This window comes from Hylobates moloch, unplaced genomic scaffold (assembly GCF_009828535.3).
Source record: "Hylobates moloch isolate HMO894 unplaced genomic scaffold, HMol_V3 SCAFFOLD_13, whole genome shotgun sequence".
NCBI lineage: Eukaryota > Metazoa > Chordata > Mammalia > Primates > Hylobatidae > Hylobates > Hylobates moloch.
Genome location: NW_026652288.1, coordinates 90038037 through 90057239, shown reverse-complemented (window position 1 = coordinate 90057239; position 19203 = coordinate 90038037). Strand labels below are relative to the sequence as shown.

At 37.8% G+C, this 19203-nt stretch overlaps 1 protein-coding gene and 1 non-coding gene across 2 annotated transcripts in view; one reads left to right on the top strand and one right to left on the bottom strand.

The window, feature by feature from the left end:
- Nucleotides 1-19203, top strand: part of PEX5L (peroxisomal biogenesis factor 5 like) — a 789103-nt gene that overhangs the window by 48232 nt on the left and 721668 nt on the right. The window lies entirely within an intron of this gene.
- On the bottom strand, nt 10991-11126 carry LOC116481323 (U8 small nucleolar RNA). The gene has a single exon (XR_004251490.1). It is a non-coding gene; the product is annotated as a U8 small nucleolar RNA (small nucleolar RNA).

Here is a 19203-nt window from a genome sequence, read left to right as displayed (position 1 = left end):
GTTTGTCAAAGATCAGATAGTTGTAGATATGCGGCATTATTTCTGAGGGCTCTGTTCTGTTCCATTGATCTATGTCTTTGTCTTGATACCAATACCATGCTGTTTTGGTTACTGTGGCCTTGTAGTATAGTTTGAAGTCAGGTAGCGTGATGCCTCCGGCTTTGTTCTTTTGGCTTAGGATTGACTTGGCGATGCGGGCTCTTTTTTGGTTCCATATGAACTTTAAAGTAGTTTTTTCCAATTCTGTGAAGAAAGTCATTGGTAGCTTGATGGGGATGGCATTGAATCTATAAATTACCTTGGGCAGTATGGCCATTTTCACGATATTGATTCTTCCAATCCATGAGCATGGAATGCTCTTCCATTTGTTTGTATCCTCTTTTATTTCCTTGAGCAGTGGTTTGTAGTTCTCCTTGAAGAGGTCCTTCATGTCCCTTGTAAGTTGGATTCCCAGGTATTTTATTCTCTTTGAAGCAATTGTGAATGGGAATTCACTCTTGATTTGGCTCTTTGTTTGTCTGTTATTGGTGTACAAGAATGCTTGTGATTTTTGTACATTGATTTTGTATCCTGAGACTTTGCTGAAGTTGCTTATCAGCTTAAGATTTTGGGCTGAGACAATGGGGTTTTCTAGATATACAGTCATGTCATCTGCAAACAGGGACAATTTGACTTCCTCTTTTCCTAATTGAATACCCTTTATTTCCTTCTCCTGCCTGATTGCCCTGGCCAGAACTTCCAACACTATGTTGAATAGGAGTGGTGAGAGAGGGCATCCCTGTCTTGTGCCAGTTTTCAAACGGAATGCTTCCAGTTTTTGCCCATTCAGTATGATATTGGCTGTGGATTTGTCATAGATAGCTCTTATTATTTTGAGATACGTCCCATCAATACCTAATTTATTGAGAGTTTTTTGCATGAAGGGTTGTTGAATTTTGTCAAAGGCCTTTTCTGCATCTATTGAGATAATCATGTGGTTTTTGTCTTTGGTTCTGTTTATATGCTGGATTACATTTATTGATTTGCATATGCTGAACCAGCCTTGCATCCCAGGGATGAAGCCCACTTGATCATGGTGGATAAGCTTTTTGATGTGCTGCTGGATTCAGTTTGCCAGTATTTTATTGAGGATTTTTGCATCAATGTTCATCAAGGATATTGGTCTGAAATTCTCTTTTTTGGTTGTGTCTTTGCCAGGCTTTGGTATCCGGATGATGCTGGCCTCATAAAATGTGTTAGGGAGGATTCCCTCTTTTTCCATTGATTGGAATAGTTTCAGAAGGAATGGTACCAGTTCCTCCTTGTACCTCTGATAGAATTTGGCTGTGAATCCATCAGGTCCTGGACTCTTTTTGGTTGGTAAGCTATTGATTATTGCCACAATTTCAGAGCCTGTTATTGGTCTATTCAGAGATTCAACTTCTTCCTGGTTTAGTCTTGGGAGAGTGTATTTGTCAAGGAATTTATCCATTTCTTATAGATTTTCTAGTTTATTTGCGTAGAGGTGTTTGTAGTATTCTCTGATGGTAGATTGTATTTCTGTGGGATCGGTGGTGATATCCCCTTTTTCATTTTTTATTGCAACTATTTGCTTCTTCTCTCTTTTCTTCTTTATTAGTTCTTGCTAGTGGTCTATCAATTTTGTTGATCTTTTAAAAAACCAGCTCCTGGATTCATTAATTTTTTGAAAGGTTTTTTGTGTCTCTATTTCCTTCAGTTCTGCTCTGATTTTAGTTATTTCTTGCCTTTTGCTAGCTTTTGAATGTGTTTGCTCTTGCTTTTCTAGTTCTTTTAATTGTGATGTTAGGGTGTCAATTTTGGATCTTTCCTGCTTTCTCTTGTGGGCATTTACTGCTATAAACTTCCCTCTACACACTGCTTTGAATGTGTTCCAGAGATTCTGGTATGTTGTGTCTTTATTCTCATTGGTTTCAAAGAACATCTTTATTTCTGCCTTCATTTCATTATGTACCCAGTAGTCATTCAGGAGCAGGTTGTTCAGTTTCCATGTAGTTGAGTGGTTTTGAGTGAGTGTCTTAATCCTGAGTTCTAGTTTGATTGCACTGTGGTCTGAGACACAGTTTGTTATAATTTCTGTTCTTTTACATTTGCTGAGGAGAGCTTTACCTCCAGCTATGTGGTCAATTTTGGAATAGGTGTGGTGTGGTGCTGAAAAAAATGTATATTCTGTTGATTTGGGGTGGAGAGTTCTATAGATGTCTATTAGGTCCACTTGGTGCAGAGGTGAGTTCAATTCCTGGGTATCCTTGTTAACTTTCTGTCTCGTTGATCTGTGTAATGTTGACAGTGGGGTGTTAAAATCTCCCATTATTATTGTGTTGGAGTCTAAGTCTCTTTGTAGGTCACTGAGGACTTGCTTTATGAATCTGGGTGCTCCTGTACTTGGTGCATATATATTTAGGATAGTTAGCTCTTCTTGTTGAATTGATCCCTTTACCATTATGTAATGGCCTTCTTTGTCTCTTTTGATCTTTGTTGGTTTAGAGTCTCTTTTATCAGAGACTAGGATTGCAACCCTGCCTTTTTTTGTTTTCCATTGGCTTGGTAGATCTCCCTCCATCCCTTTATTTTGAGTCTATGTGTATCTCTGCAGGTGAGATGGGTTTCCTGAATACAGCACACTGATGGGTCTTGACTCCTTATCCAATTTGCCAGTCTGTGTCTTTTAATTGTAGCATTTAGCCCATTTACATTTAAAGTTAATATTGTTATGTGTGAATTTGATCCTGTCATTATGATGTTAGTTGGTTATTTTGCTCATTAGTTGATGCATTTTCTTCCTAGCCTTGATGGTCTTTACATTTTGGCATGTTTTTGTAGTAGCTGGTACCGGTTGTTCCTTTCCATGTTTAGTGCTTCCTTCAGGAGCTCTTTTAGGGCAGGCCTGGTGGTGACAAAATCTCTCAGCATTTGCTTGTCTGTAAAGGATTTTATTTCTCCTTCACTTATGAAGCTTAGTTTGGCTGTATGTGAAATTCTGGGTTGAAAATTCTTTTCTTTAAGAAATACCATTTGACCCAGCCGTCCCATTACTGGGTATATACCCAAAGGACTATAAATCATGCTGCTATAAGGACACATGCACACGTATGTTTATTGTGGCACTATTCACAATAGCAAAGACTTGGAACCAACCCAAATGTCCAACAACGATAGACTGGATTAAGAAAATGTGGCACATATACACCATGGAATACTATGCAGCCATTGAGTTCATGTCCTTTGTAGGGACATGGATGAAACTGGAAAACATCTTTCTCAGTAAACTATTGCAAGGACAAAAAACCAAACACCGCATGTTCTCACTCATAGGTGGGAATTGAACAATGAGAACACATGGACACAGGAAGGGGAACATCACACTCCGGGGACTGTTGTGGGGTGGGGGTGGGGGGAGGGACAGCATTAGGAGATATACCTAATGCTAAATGATGAGTTAATGGGTGCAGCAAAACAACATGGCACATGGATACATATGTAACAAACCTGCACATTGTGCACATGTACCCTAAAACCTAAAGTATAATAATAATAATAAAAAAAAAGAAAAAAAGAATGTTGAGTATTGGCCCCCACTCTCTTCTGGCTTGTAGAGTTTCTGCCGAGAGATCAGCTGTTAGTCTGATGGGCTTCCCTTCGTGGGTAACCCGACCTTTCTCTCTGGCTGCCCTTAACATTTTTTCCTTCATTTCAACTTTGGTGAATCTGACAATTATGTGTCTTGGAGTTGCTCTTCTCAAAGAGTATCTTTGTGGCATTCTCTATATTTCCTGAATCTGAATGTTGGCCTGCCTTGCTAGATTGGGGAAATTCTGCTGGATAATATCTTGCTGAGTGTTTTCCAACTTGGTTCCATTCTCCCTATCACTTTCAGGTACACCAATCAGACGTAGGTTTGGTCTTTTCACATAGTCCCATATTTCTTGGAGGCTTTGTTCGTTTCTTTTTATTCTTTTTCTCTAAGCTTCCCTTCTCGCTCCATTTCATTCATTTCATCTTCCATCACTGATACCCTTTCTTCCAGTTGATCACAACGGCTACTGAGGCTTCTGCATTCTTCACGTAGTTCTAGAAACTTGGCTTTCAGCTCCATCAGCTCCTTCAAGCACTTCTCTGCATTGGTTATTTTAGTTATACATTCATCTAATTTTTTTTCAAAGTTTTTAACTTCTTTGCCATTGGTTTGATTTTCCTCCTGTAGTTTGATCGTGTGAAGCCTTCTTCTCTCAACTCGTCAAAGTCATTCTCTGTCCAGCTTTGTTCCGTTGCTGGTGAGGAACTGCATTCCTTTGGAGGAGGAGAGGCACTCTGCTTTTTAGAGTTTCCAGTTTTTCTGCTCTGTTTTCTCCCCATCTTTGTAGTTTTTTCTACTTTTGGTCTTTGATGATGGTGATGTACTGATGGGTTTTTGGTGTGGGTGTCCTTTCTGTTTTTTAGTTTTCCTTCTGACAGACAGGACCCTCAGCTGCAGGTCTGTTGGAGTTTGCTAGAGGTCCACTCCAGACGCTGTTTGGGTGGGTGTCAGCAGCAGTGGCTGCAGAACAGCGGATTTTCATGAACCGCAAATTTAGCTGTCTGGTCTTTCCTCTGGAAGTTTTGTCTCAGAGGAGTACCCGGCCGAGTGAGGTGTCAGTCTGTCCCTACTTGGGGGTGCCTCCCAGTTAGGCTGTTCGAGGTTCAGGGACCCACTTTAGGAGGCAGTCTGCCCATTCTCAGATCTCCAGCTGTGTGCTGGGAGAATCCCTACTCTCTTCAAAGCTGTCAGACAGGGACATTTACGTCTGCAGAGGTTACTGCTGACTTTTTGTTTGTCTGTGCCCTGCCCCCAGAGTGGAGCCTACAGAGGCAGGCAGGCAGGCCCCCTTGAGCTGTGGTGGGCTCCACCCAATTCAAGCTTCCTGGCTGCTTTGTTTACCTAAGCAAGCCTGGGCAATGGCGGGCGCCCCTCCCCCAGCCTCACTGCTGCCCTGCAGTTTGATCTCAGACTGCTGTGCTAGCAAGCAGTGAGACTCCGTGGGCATAGGACCCTCTGAGCTAGGTGCGGGACACAATCTCCTGGTGTGCCGTTTTCGAAGCCTGTTGGAAAAGTGCAATATTAGGGTGGGAGTGACCCGATTTTCCAGGTGTTGTCTGTCACCCCTTTCTTTGACTAGGAAAGGGAACTCCCTGATCCCTTGAGCTTTCCGAGTGAGGCAATGCCTCGCCCTGCTTCAGCTCACGCACGGTGCGCTGCACCGACTCTCCTGCACCCACTGTTTGGCACTCCCTAGTGAGATGAACCTGGTACCTCAGATGGAAATGCAGAAATCACTGGTCTTCTGCGTCGCTCACACTGGGAGCTGTAGACCGGAGCTGTTCCTATTCAGCCATCTTGGCTCCACCCCGAGAGATATCTTAGCTTCTTGCAATAGGTGCTCAGTCTCCACCGGTGTTTTCCAAGTGTCCCCATACTTATGTGGTGGCCCACAAAGTTTGAACAGTTGGGCTAGTCCACCTCACATGCACGTTGCCAACTCTTAAGATTTCCTCCATAGATACTCGTTCCTGACTCACCATTTGGTCTCTCAGATCCTGTTCACAATACCAATTGTAATGAGAAAAACCTGGAATCATATTTAAAAAACCATCCCCCAAAGTGGGAGGGAGGCAAGGGACTAAAAAGGAGATAGCAGTGAAGTGGAATAGAATTGAATACAGAATCTGCCCTACTGTGTGAATACCTGAAAAATACCCATCTCTCTAAAATGGGATTTTCTTATTTGTAACAAGGAAAAGTTTGGTTAATAGAGATCCACAATAATAAATTTATAAGAGAAAACCAGGATTAAACATAGTCTCTTATTTTATCAGAAAAAAATGGCCAGCCATACTATTTATCTATAGTAACTGATTTTAAACGTATTTAGGCTTATTTCTTAAAATCTAACCCTCTGCCATTTCTTAAAATATTAAATGATTTGTGAAAACCTATTCCTCCCCTTCAGCCTTACTTATATGAAATCTGAAACCTAGGTTGACCTTGGAGATTATCTATTGGATCTGATCCAATTCAATGGAGTGCCAAATTTAATTTATGATTTCTGTTGGAGAGTGTACCTAAAATGAATTTGGGAGTGTAATTCTAAATGTTTAGGTCTATCAAACAGCTCTTTTTGAAAAGAGAAGCATTGGTAAAATCATTTTATCTTTCTAGATTCTAAAAATATACTATTGAATACATAAGGCATGCACTATACCTGTTTCTTTTAAAGTTACTAGATGCTTGATTTGTTTGAACAAAGTGGCAGGTAGTAATCTATCATAGTCTCTTCATTTACAAAAAAAAATTTTCAGATGTTATCCAGTGACTTAAATCTGCCAGGTGAACATCTTTCTTTGGTCTCAGGTGAAGCTGTAAATCTTCATTCATGAGTTTTTTTCTTCTCTAAACACATGTATAGCTGTTTAGTTGAATTACAGAAGCTGAGAACTGAAAGAGATCTTATGAGTGACTTCACTGTAACCTCTCATTGTAGCATGTGCCTCATCCTACAATTAATTAGGTTATACCACTCATTGGTATAATTTATACACACATCAGGTTTGGAAGACCTGAAGCTTGAACTAATATTTTCACTACTGGTAATCACTTTTCTTTCACATCATCTGATGCATAGAAGATACTCTAATAATATCTACTGGCTAAATGAATGGGTCATTGCGGCAAAATACTTTAACATCACAGGCTATTTTTACACGGTAGTGGATATAAAGGTAAGATAACCAAACTGAGAATAAGGAGGTTTCAGTTTGAACTCAAGCCTAGCGACTTTTGAAATCATTTCAACTCTATGGGTCTTCATTTCTTTTTCTCTAAGATGAAGTACCATAGGAATTTTAGAATAGTTTTTTCCTGTTTCTCTGGAAAATGACTTTGGCAGTTTGATAGGAATAGTGTTGAATCTGTAAATTTTGGGGGACAGTATAGCCATTTTAACGATATTGATTCTTCCAATTCATGAGCATGGAATGTTTTTCCATTTATTTGTGTTGTCTCTGATTTCTTTCAGCAGTGTTTTGTAGTTCTTCTTGTAGATATCTTTCACTTCCTTTGTTGAATATGTTCTTAGGTATTTAGTTTTTTTGTGTGTGGCTACTGTAAATGGGATTTTGTTCTCAATTTGACTCTCAACTTGAATGTTATTGATATATAGAAATGCTACTGATTTTTATACATTGATTTTGTATCCTGAAACTTTACTAAAGGCATTTATCAGTTATAGGAGCCTTTTGGTGGAGTCTTTAGGGATTTCTAGGTATAGAATCATATCATCAGTGAAAAGAGATAGTTTGACTTCTTCCTTCCCTATTTGGATTCATTTTATTTCTTTCTCTTGCCTGATTGCAACGGCTAGAACTTCCAGTACTATACTGAATAGGAGTGGTGGGAGAGGGCATCTTTTTCTTGTTTCAGTTAACAAGGGGAATGGTTCCAGCTTTTGCTTGTTCAGTGTGATGCTGGCTGTGGGTTTTTCATAGATGGCTCCTATTATTTTGAGATATGTTCCTTTTATGCCTAGTCTGTTGAGGGTTTTTACCATCAAGCGATTTTGGATTTTATTGTATGCTTTTGCTGCATCTATTGAGATAATCATATGGCTTTTTCTTTTAATTCTGTTTATGTGGTAAATTACACTTATTGATTGCATATGTTGAACCAGCTGTACATCCCAGGAATAAAGCCTACTTGATCAGGGTGTGTTAACTTTTTGGTGTGCTACCAGATTTAGTTTGCTAGTATTTTGTTGGGGAATTTTGCATCTATGTTCATCAGGAATATTAGCCTGAAGCTTTCTTATTTCATTGTGTCTGTGCCAGATTTTGGTATCAGGCTGATGCTGGCTTCATAAAATGAGTTAGAGAGGAGCCCCTCCTCCTCAATTTTTTTTTGAATAGTTTCAGTAGGATTGATAATATTTCTTTGTATATCAGATAGAATTTGTCTGTGACTCCATCTGGTCCAGGATGTTAATAAAGCTGGAGGCATTACACTACCTGACTTCAAATTATGCTATAAGGCTACAGTAAGCAAAACATTATGGTACTGGCACAAAGAAAGACACCTAGACCAATGGAACAGAGTAAAAAACCCAGAAATAAAGCTGAACACCTGCAACCATCTGATCTTTGACAAAGCCAACACAAATAAGCAATAGAGAAAGGACTCCCTATTCAGTAAGTGGTGCTGGGATAGCTGGCTAGCCATATGCAGAAAAATGAAACTAGATGCCTACCTTTCACCATATACAAAAATTAACTCAAGATGGGTTAAATATTTAAAAATAAGACCTCAAGCTATAAAAATCCTAGAAGAAAACCTAGGAAATACCCTTCTCTATATCAGCCTTGGCAAATAATTTTTGGTGAAGCCCCCAAAAGCAATTGCAACAAAACCAAAAATTGACAAGTAGAACCTAATGAAAGTAAATAGCTTCTGCACAGCAAAAGAACTATCGAGAGAGTAAACAAACAACCTACTGAATGGAAGAAAATATTTGCAAACTATGCCTCTAATAAAGACCTAATATTTAGAATCTATAGGAACTTAAACAAATCAACAATAAAAAACAACCCTATTAAAAATGGGCAAAGGACATGAACACACTTCTCAAAAGAAGACACACAATGCCAATAAGCATATGAAAAAATGTTTAACATCACTAATCACTAGAGAAATGAAAATCAAAACCGCAATGAGATATCGTCTCACACCAGTCAGAACGGCTATCATTAAACAGTCAAAAAACAACAGATGCTGGTGAGGCTGCAGAGGAAAGGGAACACTTATACGCTGTTAGTGGGAATGTAAATTAGTTCAGCCACTGTGGAAAGCAGTTTGGAGATTTCTCAAAGAATTCAAAACTGAACCACCATTCGACTCAGCAATCCCCTTCCAGGTTATATACCCAAAAGAAAATAAGTTATTCTACCAAAGAGGCACATGCATGCATATGTCCACTGCAACACCATTCATAGTAGCAAAGACCTGGAATCAACCTAGGCGCCCATCACCAGTGGATGGGATAAAGAAAATATGGCACGTACGTACCATGGAATAGTATGTAGCTGTAAAAAAGAATGAAATCTCATCCTTTGCAGCAACATGAATGCATCTGAAGGCCATTATCCTAAGCAAATTAACACAGGAACAGAAAAGCAAATATTGCATATTCTTACTCATAAGTTAGAGCTAAACACTGGGTACTCAGGGACATAAAGATGGGACCAATAGACACTCTGGACTACTTGAAGGGCGAGGGAGATGGGTTGAAAAACTACCTATTGGGTACTATTCTCAATACTTGGGTGATGGGATCAATCATACCCCAAACCTCAGAATCATGCAATATGGTCATGCAATATGACCAGGTAACAAACCTGCACATGTACCCTCTGTTTCTAAAATAAAAGTTGAAATCATTAAAAAATAAAATAAAATAAAATGAAGTTATTAGCCTTTATATTTACCAAGATTCTTTTATTTGAAACATGTATATTATTGAAAGTTAAAGACTATGAGTGCATTTTTATTTCATATGTTAATTTGCAAGTAGAATTAATGGTAGGTGTGAATTTTGTAATCTGATTATTGGGCCCATATCCTACCTTCACTTTTTTAGCAAGTAACATTGAGATTGATCTGAGACTTGAAACAAGTGCTCTCAATATTTGAGAAAATATTTTCATGTAAAATGCTGACTAGGACCATTTTAATATGAAGTTATGTCTCTAATAATTCAAAATATGCTATTAATTAGTTTTAAAATTTCAGACTAGCAAAGTCAGGACTGAACATATCAAGGTATCAAATACTTTACTGTCAGTCTACCTCATACTTCTAACTGCACCTCTGGCTTTGTCTGACATCAGGGTTAGACTCTTACTGACATTTGTGAAGGATAGAAAATGGCTTCATTAGAATCTTCAAAGGAAACCAGAGTAAAATAAGAGACAAAGGGGTTCCTTAGAGAAAAGAATTACCACAACAAATGAGTCTGTCATAATGGAAAGAGAGAATTGACGTAGGGTTCAAATGTGAGGCTGCTTTTAAATTTACACAGCTCAGACTTCTGTGGTCACTTATGACCCTGGAAAAGAGATAGTTATGTGCCGAAGTTAAAAGCAGTTTACTACTATGAGCCCTAACACTTCTGCTGTCAGATTCCTTCTCCCTTCTCATGGAAGGGATGAAAATGTGGACATCATTTCTCTACCAGTCAGAGAGAGGTGAGGACTGGAGGTCAAGGTTGGGTTAACACCAAGGTATTGGTGACCAGAATAAAGTATCAGGTGGTGTTTATGACAGGAACTTGGAGGCAGGTAGGATGTCATCCCAAGCATCAGAATTTGAGAAGATAGACACTCCAAAGGATGTCAAAGGCCATTGACACCATGTGGGTTCTATGCCAAGCAGAATTAGCTAAGAGGAATGTAAAGTGCCAGAGCATAAGGATAGCAGAGACACAGGAAGCTATGGAAATTCTATGTGAGATAGTCCCCATCCACTTTGGAGTATCTAAGAGACATCAGAAAGGATGGAAGCCTTGCCATTTGGTAGGTGAGAACTATTAATCTAGTGGCATTGGCAAAAAGGATTGAAGTAGCCATACTTAAGATCCACAAGCAGGTTGTAACTAGTCACTTGAGTTAAACTATATTTTATAAAATGAATTTTTAAAATCCTACTAATTTAGTTGATAAGATCATCATTTATATAGAAAAAAACCTATCATTAACCAAAATTGGGAGAGCAGTTTCTTTCATATTACAGACATAATTGACTATTTCACAGTTTGTAGCTTTGGTCCATATTTCAAAACCTGGGGTCCCAGGTTAATCAAAGGGTCATCAGGTGCTCCTTGCGGCTATTGATCACCCACATCCCATATTTTAGCCATAAACCTGTAATATATATATTTTTTCAGGAAGAATAAAATAGGAATAATCAGGATATTGTAAGTCATGACTACACAGAGACTTTAATCATGTATCAAGTGAACTCCAATTATCATGTTCTAATCTGCCCTTCAAAAGGAGAAACAGATAAGGATTATTCCACCTGACCATAACTCCAAGATATCATTATGGTATCTTTGTTACATTTATTCCTGCTCTTTGTCTTGATTTTCTTTATTGAGTTTGGCAAGCTTCTGCTCTTTGGCTATCTTGCTGCCATCTCCCTGTGAACAGATCAAGGGTTTTACACAGACATTAGATATGTGCTGTGGATAAGTTTGCTTTGTGTTCTTGTCTTGTTATTTAACCATTTAACAGAAGGGCCTCTTCAGGGCTACATGTGCAGCTTTGAAAGAGTTTAATTTACTTACATTCATTTTGAAGTTCTGAAAAATTACTATTGTGCTCATTTGATTTTTTTCTCTTTAGGGTTCTCCCCTTCTTTCGTGTTTAGAGGAAAGATAAATTGAAGGAATATAGAGGGAAGGGGAAGAAACCATTTCTTTTTATTTTTAAATTTTTTTAATTTTCAAAATTTTTTTAATTTTATTATTATACTTTAAATTTTAGGGTACATGTGCACAACGTGCAGGTTTGTTACATATGTATACATATGCCACGTTGGTGTGCTGCACCCATTAACTCGTCATTTAGCATTAGGTATATCTCCTAATGCTATCCCTCCCCCGTCCCCCCACCCCACAACTGTCCCCAGTGTGTGATGTTCCCCTTCCTATGTACATGTGTTCTCATTGTTCAATTCCCACCTATGAGTGAGAACATGCAGTGTTTGGTTTTTTGTCCTTGTGATAGTTTGCTGAGAATGATGGTTTCCAGCTTCATCCATGTCCCTGCAAAGGACATGAACTCATCCTTCTTTATGGCTGCATAGTGTTCCATGGTGTATATGTGCCACAGTTTCTTAATCCAGTCTATCATTGTTGGAGATTTAGGTTGGTTCCAAGTCTTTGCTATTGTGAATAGTGCCGCTATAAACATACATGTGCATGTGTCTTTATAGCAGCATGATTTATAATCCTTTGGGTATATACCCAGTAATGGGATGGCTGGGTCAAATGGTATTTCTAGTTCTAGATCCCTGAGAAATCGCCACACCAACTTCCACAATGGTTGAACTAGTTTACAGTCCCACCAACAGTGTAAAAGTGTTCCTATTTCTCCACATCCTCTCCAGCATCTGTTGTTTCCTGACTTTTTAATGATGGCCATTCTAACTGGTGTGAGATGGTAACTCATTGTAGTTTTGATTTGCATTTCTCTGATGGCCAGTGATGATGAGCATTTTTTCATGTGTTTTTTGGCTGCATAAATGTTTTCTTTTGAGAAGTATCTGTTCATATCGTTCGCCCACTTTTTGATGGGGTTGTTTTTTTCTTGTAAATTTGTTTGAGTTCATTGTAGATTCTGGATATTAGCCCTTTGTCAGATGAGTAGGTTGCAAAGATTTTCTCTCATTCTGTAGGTCGCCTGTTCACTCTGATGGTAGTTTCTTTTGCTGTGCAGAAGCTCTTTAGTTTAATTAGATCCCATTTGTCAATTTTGGCTTTTGTTGCCATTGCTTTTGGTGTTTTAGACATGAAGTCCTTGCCCATGCCTATGCCCTGAATGGTATTGCCTAGGTTTTCTTGTAGGATTTTTATGGTTTTAGGTCTAACACATAAGTCTTTAATCCATCTTGAATTAATTTTTGTATAAGATGTAAGGAACGGATCCAGTTTCAGCTTTCTACTTATGGTTAGCCAGTTTTCTCAGTACCATTTACTAAATAGGGAATCCTTTCCCCATTTCTTGTTTTTTGTCAGGTTTGTCAAAGATCAGATAGGTGTAGATATGTGGCATTATTCCTGAGGGCTCTGTTCTGTTCCATTGGTCTATATCTCTGTTTTGGTACCAGTACCATGCTGTTTTGGTTACTGTAGCCTTGTAGTATAGTTTGAAGTCAGGTAGCATGATGCCTCCAGCTTTGTTCTTTTGGCTTAGGATTGACTTGGCAATGGGGGCTCTTTTTTGGTTCCATATGAACTTTAAAGTAGTTTTTTCCAATTCTGTGAGGAAAGTCATTGGTAGCTTGATGGGGATGGTGTTGAATCTATAAATTACCTTGGGCAGTACGGCCATTTTCATGATATTGATGCTTCCTACCCATAAGCATGGAATGTTCTTCCATTTGTTTGTATCCTCTTTTATTTCATTGCGCAGTGGTTTGTAGTTCTCCTTGAAGAGGTCCTTCACATAGGTATTGATGGGACGTATCTCAAAATAATACGAGCTATCTATGACAAACCCACAGCCAATATCATACTGAATGGACAAAAACTGGAAGCATTCCATTTGAAAACTGGCACAAGACAGGGATGCCCTCTCTCACCACTCCTATTCAACATAGTGTTGGAAGTTCTGGCCAGGGCAATCAGGCAGGAGAAGGAAATAAAGGGCATTCAATTAGGAAAAGAGGAAGTCAAATTGTCCCTGTTTGCAGATGATATGATTGTATATCTAGAAAACCCCATCGTCTCAGCCCAAAATCTCAAGCTGATAAGCAACTTCAGCAAAGTCTCAGGATACAAAATCAATGTGCAAAAATCACAAGCATTCTTATACACCAATAACAAACAGAGAGCCAAATCATGAGTGAACTCCCATTCACAATTGCTTCAAAGAGAATAAAATACCTAGGAAACCATTTCTTTTTAAATATCCATTTGAGAATTTAAGAAGAAACATCAAAGAAACTAATTCTACATTTTAATAAAAATGAACAGATTCAGCTCATGGTGAAAAAATGATATGTAAAAATACATATGAGTTTTAACTTCAAAGTAGAGGTTAAAGGGGTTACTAAATGGTTCCAACTTTTTTTGTAGCTAGATTTGACAAATATTTATTGAGGGATTACTCTGGCCTTCAGATGCAATAAAATAAAATCACAGAACATCCCGGGGGGTTATTATTTAATCTCACTTTTAAGATGAAGACACTAAGGTAAGATTTAGTAAGGCTAGTAAGTGGCAGAATCAGGGTTAGAGCTCAGGCTTACACATTACTCTTCCATTGTGCCCCAAACCAATGCTTCTCTGTTTTCTGTTGCTACAACATACTACTACACACTAAATAATTTATGGGCAGAAATGTATTAGCTTAGGCTTCTGGAGGCTGGGAAGTCCAAGATCGTCTGGCAAGGGAATTATTGCTGTATCATCCCATGACAGAAGCACAAAGAGAGGGCACATGAGAGAAAAAGGGGCCAAAATTATCCTTTTGTAAGGAAACCATTCCTGTGATAACTCACCCAGCACTCATCCATTCATGAGGGTAAAGCCCTCATGGTCTAACCACCACTAATCATTAGGCCTTATCTTCCAACAATGTTATAATGAAGATTAAGCTTCCAGCACATGAGTTTTGGGGGACATACTCAAACCTTAGCTTCTCCAATTATGATCTACACATAAGTCGCCAGGGGGTCTTGTTAAACTGTAGTTTTAAATTTTGTGGATACATAGTATGTGAATACATTTATGGAGTACATGAGTTATTTTGATACAAGCATACAATGCATAATAATCATATCAGGGAAAGAACTGATAAATAAATTCAGTAAGGTTTCAGAATACAAAATTAATGTACACAAATCAGTAGTCCTGCTATATACCAACAGTGACCAAGCTGAGAATCAAATCAAGAATTCAACCCATTCTACAATAGCTGCAAAAAATCAAAATACTTAGGAATAGACCTAACCAAGGAGGTGAAAGACCTCTGCAAGGAAAACTACAAAACACTGCTGAAAGAAATCAGATGACACAAACAAATGGAATAAATGACAAATAAATCCTATGCTCATGGATGGATAGAATCAATATTGTGAAAATGACCATACTGCCAAAAGCAATCTAAAAATTAATGCAGTTCCCATCAAAATACCACCATCATTCTTCACAGAACTAGAAAAACAATTCTAAAATTTTTATGATATCAAAAAAGAGCCTGCATAGCCAAAGCATGACTAAGCAAAAAGAACAAATCTGAAAGCATTACATTACCTGACTTCAAAATATGCTATAAGGCTAGAGTCACCAAAACAGCATGGTACTGGTATAAAAATAGGTACATAGGCCAATGAAACAGAATAAATAACCCAGAAATAAGGCCACATACTTACAGCCAACTGATCTTCAATAAAGCAAACAAAAACATAAAGTGGGGAAAGAACACCATATTTAACAAATGGTGCTCGGGTAATTGGCAAGCCACATGTAGAGAATGAAACTGGATTCTCATCTCTCATCTTATACAAAAATCAACTCAGGATGGATCAAAGACTTAAATCTAAGACCTGAAACCATAAAAATTCTATAAGATAACATTGGAAAAACCCTTCTAGACATTGGCTTAGGCAAAGACTTTATGACCAAGAAACCAAAGACAAATGCAACAAAAACCAAGATAAATAAATGGGACATAATTAAACTAAAAAGCTTCTGCACAGCAGAAGAAATCTTTAGCAGAGTAAATAGACAATGCACACAATGGGAGAAAATCTTCGCAAACTGTGCATCCAGCAAAGAGTTAATATCCAGAACCTACAAGGAACTCAAATAGCAAGAAAAAACAATCTCATCAAAAAGTGGGCTAAGGACATGAATAGACAATTTTCAAAAGAAACCATACAAATGGCCAACAAATATATAAAAAATGCTCAACATCTAATTATCAAGGAAATGCAAATCAAAACCACAGTGTGATACCACCTCACTCCTGCAAGAATGTCCATAATAAAAAAAAAATTAGATGTTGGTGTGGATGTGGTGAAAAAGGAACACTTTTACACTGCTGGTGGGACTGTAAACTGGTACCACTATTAGTTTCCTTTTCACTGTGAAGATTCCTTAAATAACCAAAAGTAGATCTACCATTTGATCAGCAATCCCACTCCTGGGTATCTACCCAAAAGAAAAGAGGTCATTATACAAAAAAGATAGGTGCACACACATGTTTATAGCAGCACAATTTGCAATTGCAAAAATATGGAACCAGCTCAAATGCCCATCAATCAATGAGTGGATAAAGAAAATGTGAGATACACACACACACACATATACACAACATGGAATACTACTCAGCCATGAAAAGGAATAAAATAATGGCATTTGCAACAACCTGGGTGGAACTGGAGACCATTACTCTAAGTGAAGTAACTAAGGAATAGAAAACCAAATATCTTATGTTCTCACTTGTAAGTGGGGGCTAAGCTATGAGGATGCAAAGAATGATACAATGGACTTTGGGGACTTGGGCGAAGGGCAGGAGGGGGTGAGGGATAAAAGACTACACATCGGGTACAGTTACTGTACACCTGCTCAGGTGATGGGTGCACCAAAATCTCAGAAATAATCATTAAAGAACTTACCCATGTAATCAGACACGACCTGTTCCCCCAAAACCAATTGAAATAAAAAAGAAAAATTAAAAAAAAATCACATTAGGGCAAATACGGTATCCATCACCTCAAGTATTTATCATTTCTTTGTGTTAAAAACATCCCATTTATATAACCCTGTAGTTATTTAAAAATGTATAACAAGTTTTTGTTGACTGTAATCACTCTGTTGTGCTATCAAATGCTAGATCTTATTAATTCTATCTAACTATATTTTTGTACCTATTAACCATACCAGGGTCCCTCCCTGCCCTGCATTATTCTTAGCAGCCTCTGGTAATCATCATTCTACTCTCTATCTCCATGAATTTAATTGTTTTAATTTTTACCTCCCACAAATGAATGAGAACATGTGAAGTCTATCTTTCTGTGCCTGGCTTATTTCACTTAATATAATGTCCTCCAGTGCCATGCATGTTACATATGACAGAATCTCCTACTTTTTAATGATTGAATAGTACTCTGTTGTGTATATGTACCACATTTTCTTTTTCCACTCATCTGTTGATGGACATTTAGGTTGCTTCCAAATCTTGGCTATTGTGAATAAGCATGGCAGTGCAATAAACACATGGCAGTGCTTATTATAAAATAAAAGTATATCTCTTGATTTACTGATTTTATTTCTTTTGAGCGTATACCTAGCAGTGGGATTGCTGGATCATATGGTAGTTATATTTTTAGTTATCTGAGGAACTTCCATATTGTTCTCCATAGTGGCTGTACTAATTTACATTCCCACTAACAGTGTGTGAGGGTTCCTTTTTCTTTGCATTCTCACCAGCATTTGTTACTGCCTGTCTTTTGGATACAATCAGTTTTAACTGGGGTGAGATAATAATATCTCATTTGATTTGTATTTCTCTGATGATTGGTGATGTTGAGCACCTTTCCATATATGTGTTTGCCATTTGTATGTCTTTTTTTGAGAAATGTCTAAATCTTTTGCCCATTTTTAAATTGGATTATTAGATTTTTTTCCTGTTGAGTTGTTCAAGCTCCTTATATATTCTGGTTATTAATCCCTTGTCAGACAGATAGTTTGCAAATATTTTTTTCCCATTCTGTGGGTTGTTTCTTCATTTTGTTGATTGTTTCCTTTGCTGTGCAGAAGCTCTTTAACTTGTTGTGTTCCCGTTTGTCCATTTGTGCTTGGGTTGCCTGTGCTTTGGAGTATTACTCAATAAATCTTTGCCCAGTCCAATGTCTTGGAGAGTTTCCCTAATGTTTTCTTTTAGTAGTTTCATAGTTTGAGGTCTAATATTTGTCTTTAATCCATTGTGATTTCAATACTCTCTTTCCTTTTCTCATCTGATGTGATGTTAGAACCAGGTACTATGAATTTTGTTCTTAGGAAGATGCTTTCTTGTGTATATAGTTGTTCAATTTGGTGTTCCTGCCATGGCGGGCGGGAGAGAATTATCACTGGGGGATTCTTCTTGGCCATCATCTACTCTCACTCTAAACTGTGAGTTTTAATGCAGCAGGTCTGGGGTAGAGTCTGAGATTCTCCTTGCCTAACAATCTCCCAGGGAAAGCTGATGTAGCTGGTTCACACACCACACTGTGAGTGACAAGACCTTAAACTTTTCTCACTTGGAGAAATAAAAAGGAACTTCTGTAATGACAAGCTTAAGAAGCACAATTAATACACCTACCAGTTTGCCTTTTAAATATTTTGTTTTTTGGAAAAATCTTACCTTGTATTCTTTATGATCTCAGAATAATTTGATTGTGTTCACAATTGTTCTGGTATGATCCAGTGAATACATAGCATGCCTTTGGGAACGTGATATAAAGTAGGAGATACTAGTAAAAAAAGTACTCAGTGACCTTTTTGAAATAATAGCTTGAAAACAAATCCAAATTAGACAATGCAGAGTAATTATGGCAAAGAAAGTTTGGGTGACTACTAAGAAAATTACTTCCTCAATCAGTTGCGTGGAAGATTTAATTGAAGAAAGTGAATACACCCCCATCTTCCTCTTTTCTTTAATATTTATTTGGGCTTTTAGGCAATATCAGCTGTAATCTAGTTGAGGTCAACAGCCCCCAAGTTATAAACAGAAGCTGTTCAAAATTTTCCAAATCAAGTCTGACATCAGATAAGCCATTCTGAGGGCTTTAATATTGAAGTATATTTCTTTTTAGTGCTCCTAAATTAGCGAATTCTTTTCTTGTGACTAAAAGCATTAATACAACTATTTTTAAATTTACCTTAATGATAGTCATAAGAAGATTCCACTGATAGTAGAAGTTACAGCAGGCAGTCTACTTCTAACAAGAGAGTATTCTAAATTTTAAAATAAATAGTAGAGTCATAAGAATTCAGAGGTGAGGATATCAACTACCCTAAGACCCCTTCCTCCAATATCATATGAAGACATTGAGTCCAAAAGAGATGTATTAACTTGTTTGAGGTCAATCAGCTTGTTGGTGGCACAATTTTTGTTAGAAGTTTGGTCAATGGTCACAGAGTCAACTGTTAGAAAGGCCAAGTATATAAAATATAATATAAAAGGAGGTCATGGGAAATGTGGTAAATAGCATAGGGGAAAGGTCACTGCCACACAGTTGAAACTGATTATTTATATGTGAAAATGAGGGCTCAGTATAGACAGATCATCTGCCTTTTATTTTTAAATTTTAAAAATTTTTTATTTTTTTGAGACAGGGTCTCACTCAGGCTGGAATGCAGTGGTGCGATCTTGGCTCACTGCAACCTC